The sequence below is a fragment of the Oncorhynchus nerka genome, linkage group LG3 (assembly GCF_034236695.1).
Source record: "Oncorhynchus nerka isolate Pitt River linkage group LG3, Oner_Uvic_2.0, whole genome shotgun sequence".
Lineage (NCBI taxonomy): Eukaryota > Metazoa > Chordata > Actinopteri > Salmoniformes > Salmonidae > Oncorhynchus > Oncorhynchus nerka.
In genome coordinates this window covers 65122010-65135496 of record NC_088398.1, presented here as the reverse complement: position 1 = coordinate 65135496, position 13487 = coordinate 65122010, and the positions used below count along the sequence as shown (strand labels likewise).

The following is a 13487-nucleotide window of genomic DNA, read 5'->3' as shown; positions in this document are numbered from 1 at the left end:
TCTAGGGGATAAAGAATATGTACATAAAGATATATGAATGAGTGATGGTACAGAGCGGCATAGGCAAGATACAGTAGATGGTATTGAGTGCAGTATATACATATGAGATGAGTATGTAAACAAAGTGGCATAGTTAAAGTGGTTAGTGATACATGTATTACATAAGGATGCAGTAGATGATATAGAGTACAGTATATACGTATACATATGAGATGAATAATGTAGGGTATGTAAACATTATATTAGGTAGCATTGTTTAAAGTGGCTAGTGATATATTTTACATCATTTCCCATCAATTCCCATTATTAAAGTGGCTGGAGTTGAGTCAGTGTGTTGGCAGCAGCCACTCAATGTTAGTGGTGGCTGTTTAACAGTCTGATGGCCTTGAGATTTCCTGTTTCCTGAAGTCCACAATCATCTCCTTAGTTTTGTTGACGTTGAGCACTCCGTCACTCTGCTTTTTTAGGTTTAATACATTTGCAGAAATTTCTTAAAACCTGTTTCCGCTTTGTCATTATGGGGTGTTGTGTGTAAATTGATGAGGATAAACATGAATTTAATACATTTTAGAGTAAGGGGTCTGAAGACTTTCCGAATGCACTGTAGATACATGGATGTAAAGATGGGGAGAGGTCTGCTGGTAAAAAAGAAATGCTCTGCTTTTTTGACACCACACTTAACAAAGCAAATCCTGCAGGCTCTGTTTTTATATTATCTTCATTATTGTCAAGTCATATGGTCAAGTGCAGCAAAGAAAGACCTAGTCGATCCCGCTCAGCTGGCCCAGAACAGAGCGGCACGTCTTGCACTTCATCGTAATCAGAGGGCTAAAATTAATACTATGCATTCCACTCTCTCTTGGCTAAGAGTTGAGGAAAGACTGACTATCACTTTCTTATATAAGAAACAATGTGTTGGAAGTGCCAAATTGTTTGCATTGTCAAATTACACACAGCGCTGGCCCACACACACCAGACATGTCACCAGGGGTCTTTTCACAGTCCCCAGATCCAGAACAAATTCAAGGAAAAGTACAAATATTATACAGAGCCATGAGTGCATGGAACTCCCTTCCATCTTACATAGCGCGAGTGAACAGCAAGCCTGGTTTAAAAAAACAAAGCAACATCTCACGGCACAACGCCTCTCCCCATGTGACCTACTTGTTGTTGTAATGTGTGGGAGTTGGTTAGCAAGTTCAGGGAGTGAATCATTTAATAGAAAGACAATACAAACCAAGAAACACGAACAACGCACAGACCAGAAACAGAAACAATGATGTCGTGGGAAGAAACCAAAGGGAGTGACAGATATAAGGCAGGTAATCAAGGAGGTGATGGAGTCCTGGTGAGTGTCATTATGCGCTGATGCGCGTTACGATGGTTGCAGGTGTGCGCCATAATGAGCAGCCTGGTGACCTAGAGGCTTTAGAGGGATCATACGTGACAGTACCCCCTCCCCGATGCGCGGCACAACCACAGGACGCCGACCGAAATTACGATCCCGGGGATCATGAGCGGACTGGTCATCTCTGCTAAGGTGCAGGATCCTGTCAATCCGGCTGAGGCGTGGGAGCATGACGACCTAGAGCGCCGGAGAGAGATCATACGTGACAGTACCCCCTCCTCGACGCACGGCTCCAGCCGCAGGACGCCAACCACAGGGACGAATCCGGGTATCAGGAGCGAACCGGAGCCTCTCGTCCCACTCAGGTACAGAATCCCGTCGAGCCAGCTAAGGCAGGGTAACCTGTCGAACCCGCCTAGCCATGGAAACCCTGAACGAGCAGCCCGGTGACCTAGTGAACAGAGAGGGAGCACATGTGACAGTTGTGTTCATGAACTGACATGTACAGTGGGGAAAACAAGTATTTGATACACTGCCGATTTTGCAGGTTTTCCTACTTACAAAGCATGTAGAGGTCTGTAATTTTTTATCATAGGCACACTTCAACTGTGAGAGACGGAATCTAAATCAAAAATCCAGAAAATCACATTGCATGATTTTTAAGTAATTAATGTGCATTTTATTACATGACATAAGTATTTGATCACCTACCAACCAGTAAGAATTCCGGCTCTCACAGACCTGTTAGTTTTTCTTTAAGAAGCCCTCCTGTTCTCCACTCATTACCTGCATTAACTGCACCTGTTTGAACTCGTTACCTGTATAAAAGACACCTGTCCACACACTCAATCAAACAGACTCCAACCTCTCCACAATGGCCAAGACTGAGTAAGAGCTGTGTAAGGTGTTAGGGAAGATTCAGAATTTGTTGGTAACATATGTAAGATGTTTAATATTCATCAAATGTGTGTAAGTTACTTCTCATCAGAATGGTATTTTTGTATAATACTGTGGCGAGGTTGCAGTCATCTGTTCTATGTCAAGACTAAGTTGCATGGGCCGCTGAGAGGGGAGAGGTCAAAGTGTCATCATGTGTAAACATATCTTTTACTCCCTACCTTTTTCTAGTGGGGAAAGGAGGGTGGCAGTGTCTGGAATCATTCTCATGCTCCCTTTTATCTTAACCTATAGCCTCACTCTCCTCTCTGTGAGCTTGTCCAGGTTTGGTTGTATTTAGAGTTGGTTGTATCTAAATGACAATTTGATATATGCCTGTTGATATGGAGGATTGGTTTATGGTTCTGGGGTTTGGGAAAGGAGACAAAACGATGAATTATGTCTATGCTGTCTGACTATGTGTGATCTTTGCTATAAAGGATCCCATTTTGCCATTGTGTGGGGACTCTCAACTTTTCATTAGAGATACTGAACTGTTGAAAGTCAAAATGCTATAGAGCTGATATAATTAAAGATGGACTTTTATAACTAACTCTGACTTGTGTGTGTGGTTTGCTCCCATGATTTGGTAAATAGAGGAAATTTCCACGACAAAGGACATCAGGGATAAAATTGTAGACCTGCACAAGGCTGAGATGGGCTACAGGACAATAGGCAAGCAGCTTGGTGAGAAGGCAACAACTGTTGGTGCAATTATTAGCAAATGGAAGAAATTCAAGATGACGGTCAATCACCCTCGGTCTAGGGCTCCATGCAAGATCTCACCTCGTGGGGCATCAACGATCATGAGGAAGGTGAGGAATCAGCCCAGAACTACACGGCAGGACCTGGTCAATGACCTGAAGAGAGCTGGGACCACAGTCTCAAAGAAAACCATTAGTAACACACTACGTCGTCATGGATTAAAATCCTGCAGTGCACGCAAGGTCCCCTGCTCAAGCCAGTGCATGTCCAGGCCCATCTGACGTTTACCAATGACCATCTCGATGATCCAGAGGAGGAATGGGAGAAGGTCATGTGGTCTGATGAGACAAAAATAGAGCTTTTGGTCTAAACTCCACTCGCCGTGTTTGGAGGAAGAAGAAGGATGAGTACAAGCCCAAGATCACCATCCCAACCGTGAAGCATGGAGGTGGAAACATCATTCTTTGGGGATGCTTTTCTTTAAAGGGGACAGGACGACTGCACCGTATTGAGGATGGATGGGGCCATATATCGTGAGATGTTGGCCAACAACCTCCTTCCCTCAGTAAGAGCATTGAAGATGGGTCGTGGCTGGGTCTTCCATCATGACAACGACCCGAACACACAGCCAGGGCAACTAAGGAGTGGCTCTGTAAGAAGCATCTCAAGGTCCTGGAGTGGCCTAGCCAGTCTCCAGACCTGAACCCAATAGAACATCTTTGGAGGGAGCTGAAAGTCCGTATTGCCCAGCGACAGCCCTGAAACCTGAAGGATCTGGAGAAGGTCTTTATGGAGGAGTGGGCCAAAATCCCTGCTGCAGTGTGTGCAAACCTGGTCAAGAACTACAGGAAACGTATGATCTCTGTAATTGTAAACAAAGGTTTCTGTACCAAATATTAAGTTCTGCTTTTCTGATGTATCAAATACTTATGTCATGCAATAAAATGCAAATTAATTACTTAAAAATCATACAATGTGATTTTCTGGATTTTTGATTTTATGTGATTTTGTGATTTTAGATTCCGTCTCTCACAGTTGAAGTGTACCTATGATAAAAATTACAGACCTCTACATGCTTTGTAAGTAGGAAAACCTGCAAAATCGGCAGTGTATCAATATATATATACAGCCTTATTCTAAAACTTATTAAAATGTTTTTTTTCTCCCCCTAATCAATCTACACACAATACCCCATAATGACAAAGCATTAACAGGTTTTTAGAAATTATATATTATATATATGTATTGTGTGTAGATTGATGAGGGAAAAAAAACATTGAAATACGTTTTAGAATAAGGCTGTGACGTAGCGAAATGTGAAAAAGTCAAGGGGTCTGAATACTTTCCGAATGCACTGTATGGAGACTGCTTAGTGCCAACAATATGGGGTTAAATACATCTCAAATATAGGACAGACACTTCAGAACAAACTTCTTTTAGATTTTGTTTTGGGTTGGGCTATCTGTTGTTCCATGTAGAGCATATGTTATTTAATGTGTTTGTATGGGCTAGTAGCAGTAAGGCCAAATACATACATATGTTATACTTTAAGGGGTCTTAAAATTCTAAATAAAATAGCAAAATGATTCTTGGTATGACCTTAAAACAATTCCATATTGCTTAGTAGAACCCTCCCCTGGCTTAGATTGGGTTTAGACTCTTATTTCATATGTTTTTTGGTAGGACTGTGTGTGTGTGTGCTGCCCTCTACTGGGCACTCGTGGTTTGAAAGCCCAATTACAGTCCCTACCTCTTTAGCACAGACAATTAGACTCCTAGTCAGAGGTCAGATAACCACATCAGTAATGACAGAACCACTACTTTATTTTGATTACTATCCATGATCAACATATTAGTTATACAGTCAGTACAACACTTTTGTTACTAATACCATAAGATTATTTGACTTTAGAACCATTGCGTGTCTGTACGTGAGTGTTTGTGTGCCTGTGTGTTTGTACATGGTATATGTGTGTGTTGGGTATGGCGTGTGTGCGTAGAAATTAGGTTAGTTGGCTGTGGGGTTGTTTATGACGCCGCTCTGCTCTTGAAGTTGGGCCAGTCCAGTCCTCTTCAATGTATTTGTGGTAGGGGTCGTCCGAATGCTTGCGCTGCTTCAACTTCACCGTGCTCACCAGGATCGCCATGACGATGAAGGCAAACATTCCGATCATCACTGTCAGGTACCAAACGACGTTCCTGAAGTTCTCCTCTGCCGGAGTGTTGTCCAGAGCCTGTTCTGCCTTTGAGGAGTTCCGGCTCCAGTTGTCAAGGTAACGGTCTAGGGCATGGGTCAGAGAGTCCACCAGGTGGAGGGTCATGTTTGACCAATTAGGCAGCATGATCACCTGGTGGGTGGGGTAAGCATAGATCGAATGGGATCAATGGCAGAAGAGAAGACATTGACATTGTACTGTCTTTCTATGATCTGTGCGTTGAATCTTCACATAAGAACAAAAACAAGCACATACACAGACAACACATTATATACAGAATCAGACAAACAGTGAAGCTTCATACAGTCCAGTTATGACTTTAAAAAATAAATCTGACCTGTTCAGGGTTTCCAGGGAGGTCAGAGAGAGGTTCCATTCACAGGCTTCGATATAGAGGCAGGGTCCTGGAGAGGGGAAGTACCATGAGAAAGAGACACATATCCTACCACACAACCAACCACCTAACCAGTCAACCTCAGCCTAGGACAGAGCCAGTTACAAAAATAAACAATACTCATATTTTATGTACAGTGTTTGCCTGTGTGTGTGTGTGTGTTTCTGATGACCTTGAGAAACAGCTGAAATGAAAAGGGGAGCAGTGTTGAGGCTCACTCTCACCCTGCCACAAACACACTGTAGCCTACGGTTGAATTTTTAACAGCAGCACTGCTATCAATTGTAGATTGTGTTCTAATACTTAAGAAGTCCACATGGGGGCAGGCAGTACCACGATACAAAGTATCAAGTTTCATGCACTCAAAGAGGATCTCAAAAAAGAGATACAATCTTATCCCTGAGCAAAAGGACACAACAAATATGCTAGCATTCAAGACAATAGTGTAAATTTAGTGTAATAATCTTTGCAAAAGTGTATAGATATAATTTGACGTTAGTGGTGGAGCTCTTCTTTAGTATACCCCACTGTCTTGCCCTCTGCCAATTATTGTCTGTAGTACTGACATTGTTCGTGCTTGTGAAATTCCATAGCAGTACCCACATTTGCCACTAGATAACAGAGAACTTATCCTGGTGTAATGACACCACGTGTTCCTCAGGGGTTAATTGGGAATTCGGAGGTGAGGCAGCCCTATTTGGAGGGGTTAGGGTTTAGTGAAACCAAATATTTTAGGTTTGGTTGATCAAGGATGCCAGGCTACGGAAGCTTCCACAATGAGCCATCTGTAATTAATGTCTCGTTGCAGGACAAAGCAAGGGTTAGGGTTGAATATGAAGCTAGGGTTATGGCTTGGGTTGAACTGGGGTGTGGACATGAAGTTAGGGTAAGGATTAGGTTTAGGGTTAAGGTTATGGCCAGGGTTAGGGTTGGACGCGGTGTGGACATTAAGCTAGGGTTAGGGTTATGGCTAGGGTTTGGGTTGAATGGGGGTGTGGACATTAAGCTAGGTTTAGGGTTATGACGAGGGTTTGGGTTGAACGAGGGTGTGAACATTAAACTAGGTTTAGGGTTATGGAGGGCTAGGGTTTGGGTTGAACGGGGGTGTGGACATGAAGCTTGGTTTAGGGTTGTGGCTAGGGTTCGGGTTTGGGTTGAACGGGGGTGTGGACATTAAGCTAGTGTTAGGGTTAGGAATTGTATCCTACTTTCTATCCTACTCCTTTGTGAACCCTTAAGGTGCTGGAGCTCAGCTCTACCTGGTTCTCTCTTAGACCCTTAAAAACTTCTTAAGGATCGGTGGCCGGGGAAACTGGAGGGCGCGCAATTCAAATAAATAATCATAAATATTATGGATTTTAAACATTTATGTACATATAAGTGTCTTATATTGGTTGAAAGCTTAACTTCTTGTTAATCTAACTGCACTGTCTGATTTACAGTAGCTATTACAGCGAAAACATGCCATGTGATTGTTTAAGGACGGCGTCCCACATCAAAATATTTTTCCACCGGCACAGGTTTCATAAATTCACATATAACAATTAAATATTCACTTACTTTTTGAAAATCTTCCTCTGATTTGTCATCCAAAGGGTCCCAGCTATAACATGTAGTGTAGTTTTGTTAGATAAAATTATTCTTATATCCCAAAAAGTCAGTTTAGTTTGCGCCATCGATTTGAGTAATCCACTCATTCAACATACAGAGAAAGGAATCCGAAAATCTACCCCTTTGTTTCAACAAGTCAAAATACGTTTCTATTTACTCCTCAGATACCCTAAAATGTAATCAAACTATAATAGTTATTTTGGAAAGAAGTATGTTCAATAGGAAACTGATTTTAGCAGGTGCGTGATGTCTTCACGGCGCGCATAAACATGAATTTGTGTCCTTCTACTGAAACTGATATTTCTTATTTGTTTTTGAAGTTACAAGCCTGAAACCTTCAACATAGACTGATGCCACTCAACATAGACTGAAGCCATAGCAATTGCATCCAGGGAGCTATTTTCAATAGGACCTTTCTTTTGTATTTCTCTCAAAAAATAAAATCTGGTTGGTTTTTCTTTGGTTTTTCTCCTACCATATCGATTGTGTTATATTCTGCTACATTATTTTAACAATTCTACAAACTTCAAAGTGTTTTCTTTCCAATGGTATCAATTATATGCATATCCTGGCTTCAGGGCCTGAGCTACAGGCAGTTTACCTTGGGCACGTCATTCAGACAAGAAGTGGAGAAAAAAGGGGCCTAGCCCCTTTTTGGAGCACAGCTCTTCCTGGGTCTCTCTTTGATCCAAGTTGCAGCAGCCCTGCTCTGTGTAGCTCCAACTCAATTGAATCACTGGTTTTCCTCACAGATTTGTGTTAGGAAATAAGCTGTTCACCTGAGGACAGTTGTAAACTATTGAGGAAAGTTGCCACTCCACTTAGATGGATGACCTGCAACAGGACAGGTACATAAACCTGATTTACTGACTGTTTAATGGGGCTGAGAGCCAGCAAACACATACAGACACACATACACACACACACACTGTGAGTCCCTCTGGCATGAGTGAGTCCTTCTGGTATGAGAAAGGTTTACCATCAGGATAGTCTGTGTAATCAGGGGAGGGTTAGAAATCAGAGAGCACTACTGTATAGCAGCTCCACTATATTATTTCATTTGATTTATTAGGAACCCTATTAGCCGACTCCAATGGTGACAGCTAGTCTTACTGGGGTCCTACACATAGCAAAAAAGACATTACAGACAAAAAACTAAACATTTGACATACATTTAAAAACATGAACATGTAGTGTGTGTGTGTGTGTGTGTGTGTGTGTGTGTGTGTGTGTGTGTGTGTGTGTGTGCATCTATCAGTTACACATACTGTACATGTCAGTTCTTGAACACAACTGTCACAACAATTTTCCACCATAATTTGCAAATTAATTAATTAAAAATCCTACAATGTGATTTTCTGGATTTTTTTTCTCATTTTGTCTGTTGAAGTGTACCTATGATGAAAATGACAGGCCTCTCTCATCTTTTTAAGTGGGAGAACTTGCACAATTGGTTGCTGACTAAATAAGCTTTTGCCCCACTGTATATAAAAGTAAGTATTCAGACCCGTTACTCAGTCCTTTGTTGAAGCACCTTTGGCAGCGATTTCAGCCTCCTGTCTTCTTGGGTATGACGCTACAAGATTGGCACCTCTGTATTTGGGGAGTTTCTCCCATTATTCTCTGCAGATCCTCTCAAGCTCTGTCAGGTTGGATGGGGAGCGTCACTGCACAGCTATTTTCAGGTTTCACCAGAGATTTTCGATTGGGTTCAAGTCCGGTTCAAGCTTTGGCTGGGCCACTCAAGGGCATTCATAGACTTGTCCCAAAGCTACTCCTGCATTGTCTTGACTTTGTGCTTAGGGTCGTTGTCCTGTTGGAAGGTGAATCTTCACCCCAGTCTGAGGTCCGCTCTGGGGCAGGTTTTCATGAAGGATCACTCTGTACTTTGCTCCGTTCATCTTTCCGTCAATCTTGTCTCCCAGTCCCTGCCGCTGAAAACATCCCCACAGCTCGATGCTGCCACCACCATGCTTCAATGTAGGAATTGTGCCAGGTTTCCTCCAGACGTGACACTTGACAGTCAGGCCAAAGAGTTCAATGTTTGCTTCATCAGACCAGATAATCTTGTTTCTTATGGTCCGAGAGTCCTTTAGGTGCCTTTTGGCAAACTCCAAGTGGGCTGTTGTGCCTTTTACTGAGGAGTTGCTTCCGTCTGGCCACTCTACCATAAAGTCCTGATTGGCGCAGTGCTGCAGAGATGGTTGTCCTTCTGGAAGGTTCTCTCATCTCCACAGAGGATCTCTGGAGCTCTGTCAGAGTCACCTTCCTGACCAAGGCCCTTCTCCCCCATGATTGCTCAGTTTGGCCAGGTGACCAGCTCTAGAAAGAGTATTGATGGTTCCAAACTTATTCCATTTAATAATGATGGAGGCCACTGTGTTTTTGGGGACCTTCAATGCTGCAGAAATATTGTGGTACCCTTCCCGAGATCTGTGCCTCGGCACAATCCTGTCTCGGAGCTCTAAGGACAATTCCTTCAATCTCATGGTTTGGTTTTTGCTCTGACATGCACTGTCAACTGTAGGACCTTATATAGACGTGTGTGCCTTTCCAAATCATGTCCAATCAATTGGATTTACAACAGTTGGACTCCAATCAAGTTGTAGAAACATCTCATAGATGATCAATGGAAACAGGATGCACCTGAGTTCAATTTCGAGACTCATAGCAAAGGGTCTGAATACTTCTGTAAATAAGGTATTTCATTTTTTGTAGATTGATGAGGAAAACATGCAATTTAATCAATTTTAGAATAAGGCTGTAACGTAACAAAATGTGGAAAAAGTTAAGGGGTCTGAATACTTTCTGAATGCACCTTACTTCCATTAACTTTTTAGACTGATCACGGGGGACCTTCAGACGAGTCTTGTGAGGCCTGTGGGCTTCCTAGAGCAAAGCAACCGACATGTACAGAGTGGTCATGTTAGTGTATAGCCCAAACTGTTTGGAGGCTGCAGACAGAAGTTGGCAGATTGGCTGCATCGACTTCAGTCGCAGAGCAAAATGGAGAACAACACTGTGTTTGTGAGAGTCTCATCTTTCCATAGAGGGGTCATAATAGTTTGTAGGCCAAACCGTTTTGATGCTCCATACAATTTTTTGAGAGGACCGATTTTAGGGATGTGGTAGAGAGATGCTCCCAATGCAAAAAACCCCAAATATCTCTGGCTTAAACTGACAGATTTCCATGGGGATTTTTGTATTATGCTAATTGGAATTCCTCGGACATCGACCTTAGTGGGTTGTAAAGGCCTAAAAAAGAAAAACTGAAGGCGAGAGAGAGAGTGAGAGAGAGATGAAAAAAGGACTCTTAACAGCAGTAAAAATAGAGGTGCAGCTGCTACCCTATGACACTTTTCCTGCTCTGACTGCTCTCATGAGACTGCATGGATGTGTGTGTGTGCGAGAGAGAGAGGGAGAGAGAGCAACTCCTATTGTATGAAGACAAGTTGCAATTCTCCTCTTTATACAGACAGCATGGATGGTGAAGTCTGGAGTTGGCTCTGTGACAATCTCTGCATGTGAACCCAACAAACACACAACCTTTCTTTTTTGCCGGTAAACCTTAGCAATAGTAGGCTTAATCTCTAATCACAGTACATTGAAGTTGTCATAACACCAAGCATAGCTTGCTAGCAGGTTACTACTTCAACTGAGACTCTGAGCAATACAATGTACTGTATATGCAGGCTGATCCATTTCAGCCCCAGTGACATTGAGAGAGCAGAGATATCAGGTTACTTCCTCTGTCGGGCTACTGCAAAAAACTGGTCTGAACCCAACAGACCAGGCGCCAGAACGAATCAGTTGGAAAGGCATTCGATTTCCATAGGTGGGCCCATTTTTTACAGGACCTATTTGTGCACGCGCTTGCACACATATTTTAAATAGGTGTAATAGTAAAGACCATAAGCAGCTTATAAGTTTCAAGATTGGGGAAGCTTACAATTTCTCCTACCCTTTTTACCGATCTGCGTGCCAGTTTTCGGTGGAACAGTTTAATTTCAATAATAACGTTTTTGTTTAAAAAAATCTGAAGTAAAATGGTAAAAATCTAAAAGATAAAATGAAACTATGGCAAGAGCGCTAGCCTCTGCCATATGGACACACTGATACACAGTGATCCATTGGACATTTCTTATTTATTTTATTTTATTTCACCTTTATTTAACCAGGTAGGCCAGTTCTCCTTTACAACTGTGACATGGCCAAGATAAAGGAAAGCAGTGCGACAAAAACAACAACACAGAGTTACACATGGGATAAACAAACATACAGTCAATAACACAATAAAAACATCTATGTACAGAGTGTGCAAATATAGTAAGATTAGGGAGGTAAGGCAATGGGATTCTCTGCCTCTAACCCTATTACAGGGGCTGAGTCACTGGCTTACTGGTGCTCTTCCATGCCGTCCCTAGGAGGGGTGCGTCACTTGAGTCACTGACGTGATCTTCCTGTCCTGGTACTCCTACCCTTGGGTTGTGCCGTGGCGGAGAACTTTGTGGGCTATACTCAGCCTTGTCTCAGGATGGTAAGTTGGTGGTTGAAGATATCATTCTTGTGGTGTGGGTGCTGTGCTTTGGCAAAGTGGGTGGGGTTATATCCTGCCTATTTGGCCCAGTCCGGGGGTATCATCAGATGGGGCCACAGTGTCACGTTCTGACCTTTATTTCCTTTGTTTTATATTTATTTAGTATGGTCAGGGCGTGAGTTGGGTGGGCAGTCTATGTTTGTTTTTCTATGTTTTGGAGTATTTCTATGTTTCGGCCTAGTATGGTTCTCAATCAGAGGCAGGTGTCATTAGTTGTCTCTGATTGAGAATCATACTTAGGTAGCCTGGGTTGCACTGTTTGTTTGTGGGTGATTGTCTATGTTGATGGCTTGTTTCAGCGCAGCTCACATTAGCTTCACGGTTGTTATTTTGTTTACTGTTTTTGTATAGTGTTTCAGTGTTCAGTTCTTTCTTTAATTAAACATTCAACATGAACACATATCACGCTGCATTTTGGTCCTCCGATCCTTCTCGCCTCTCCTCTTCAGATGAAGAGGAGGACGACCGTGACAGAATCACCCACCAACCAAGGACCAAGCGGCGTGGTAAAAGACAGCGACGACAGCAGCAGCAGCAACAACAGCGGCCAGCATCACAGGACTCCTGGACATGGGAGGAGATACTGAACGGAGAGGGACCCTGGGCACAGGCTGGGGAATATCGCCGCCCCAAAGCAGAGCTGGAGGCAGCGAAAGCTGAGCGGCGGCGATATGAGGAGGCAGCACGGCAGCGCGACAGGTACGAGAGGCAGCCCCAAAATTTTCTTTGGGGGGGGGGGGCAGACGAGGTGTGGTACTAAGCCAGGTAGCAGACCTGAGCTCACTCCTCGTGCCTATTATAAGCAGCGCATTACTGGTCAGGCACCGTGTTATGCGGTTAAGCGCACGGTGTCGCCAGTACGTGCCCATAGCCCGGTGCGCTATAGGGCAGCCCCCCGAAAGTGCCATGCGAGTGTGGGCATCGAGCCAGGGCGTATGGTGCCTGCTCAGCGTGTCTGGTCGCCGGTGCGCAGTTTTGGTCCAGGGTATCCTGCGCCGGCTCTGCGTACTGTGTCTCCGGGGCGCTGGGAGGGTGCAGTGCGTCCTCTGCCTGCGCTCCGCTCGTGCCGGGCAAATGTGGGAGTGGAGCCTAAGGGAGAGGTGCGTGTAGTAAGCACCAGATCTCCCGTGCTTACCCACAGCCCGGTTCAACCTGTGCCTGCACCCTGGAGGGTCCGGGCTAGAGTAGTTGTCCAGCCTGGGGAAGTGGTGCCAAGGTTGCGCACCAGAGCTCCAGTGCTCCCCCACAGCCCGGTCCTTCAGGTGCCTCTCCCTAACACCAAGCCTCCTGAAGGTCTCCCCAGCCTGGTGGTTCCAGTGGCAGCCCCACGCACCAGGCTGTCTCTCTGTCTCCTCCCTGCAGGTGGTCCCGCCTGTCCGGCGCTGCTGCCGGAGTCTCCCGCCTGTCCGGCGCTGCTGCCGGAGTCTCCCGCCTGTCCGGCGCTGCTGCCGGAGTCTCCCGCCTGTCCGGCGCTGCTGCCTGAGTCTCCCGCCTGTCCGGCGCTGCTGCCGGAGTCGGAGTCTCCCGCCTGTCCGGCGCTGCTGCCGGAGTCTCCCGCCTGTCCGGCGCTGCTGCCGGAGCCCCTCAGCGCAGAGGCTCCAGAGCCCCTCAGCCCAGAGGCGCCAGAGCCCCTGCCCCTCTGTCCCGAGCTTCCGCCCCTCTGTCCCGAGCTTCCGCCCC

General features: G+C 44.7%; 1 pseudogene; it reads right to left on the bottom strand.

Moving 5' to 3' along the window:
• Nucleotides 1–4997: 4997 nt before the first annotated feature.
• LOC115112558 (potassium voltage-gated channel subfamily E member 2-like) lies at nt 4998–5331 on the bottom strand (annotated as a pseudogene).
• Between the last annotated feature and the right edge of the window lie 8156 nt (nt 5332–13487).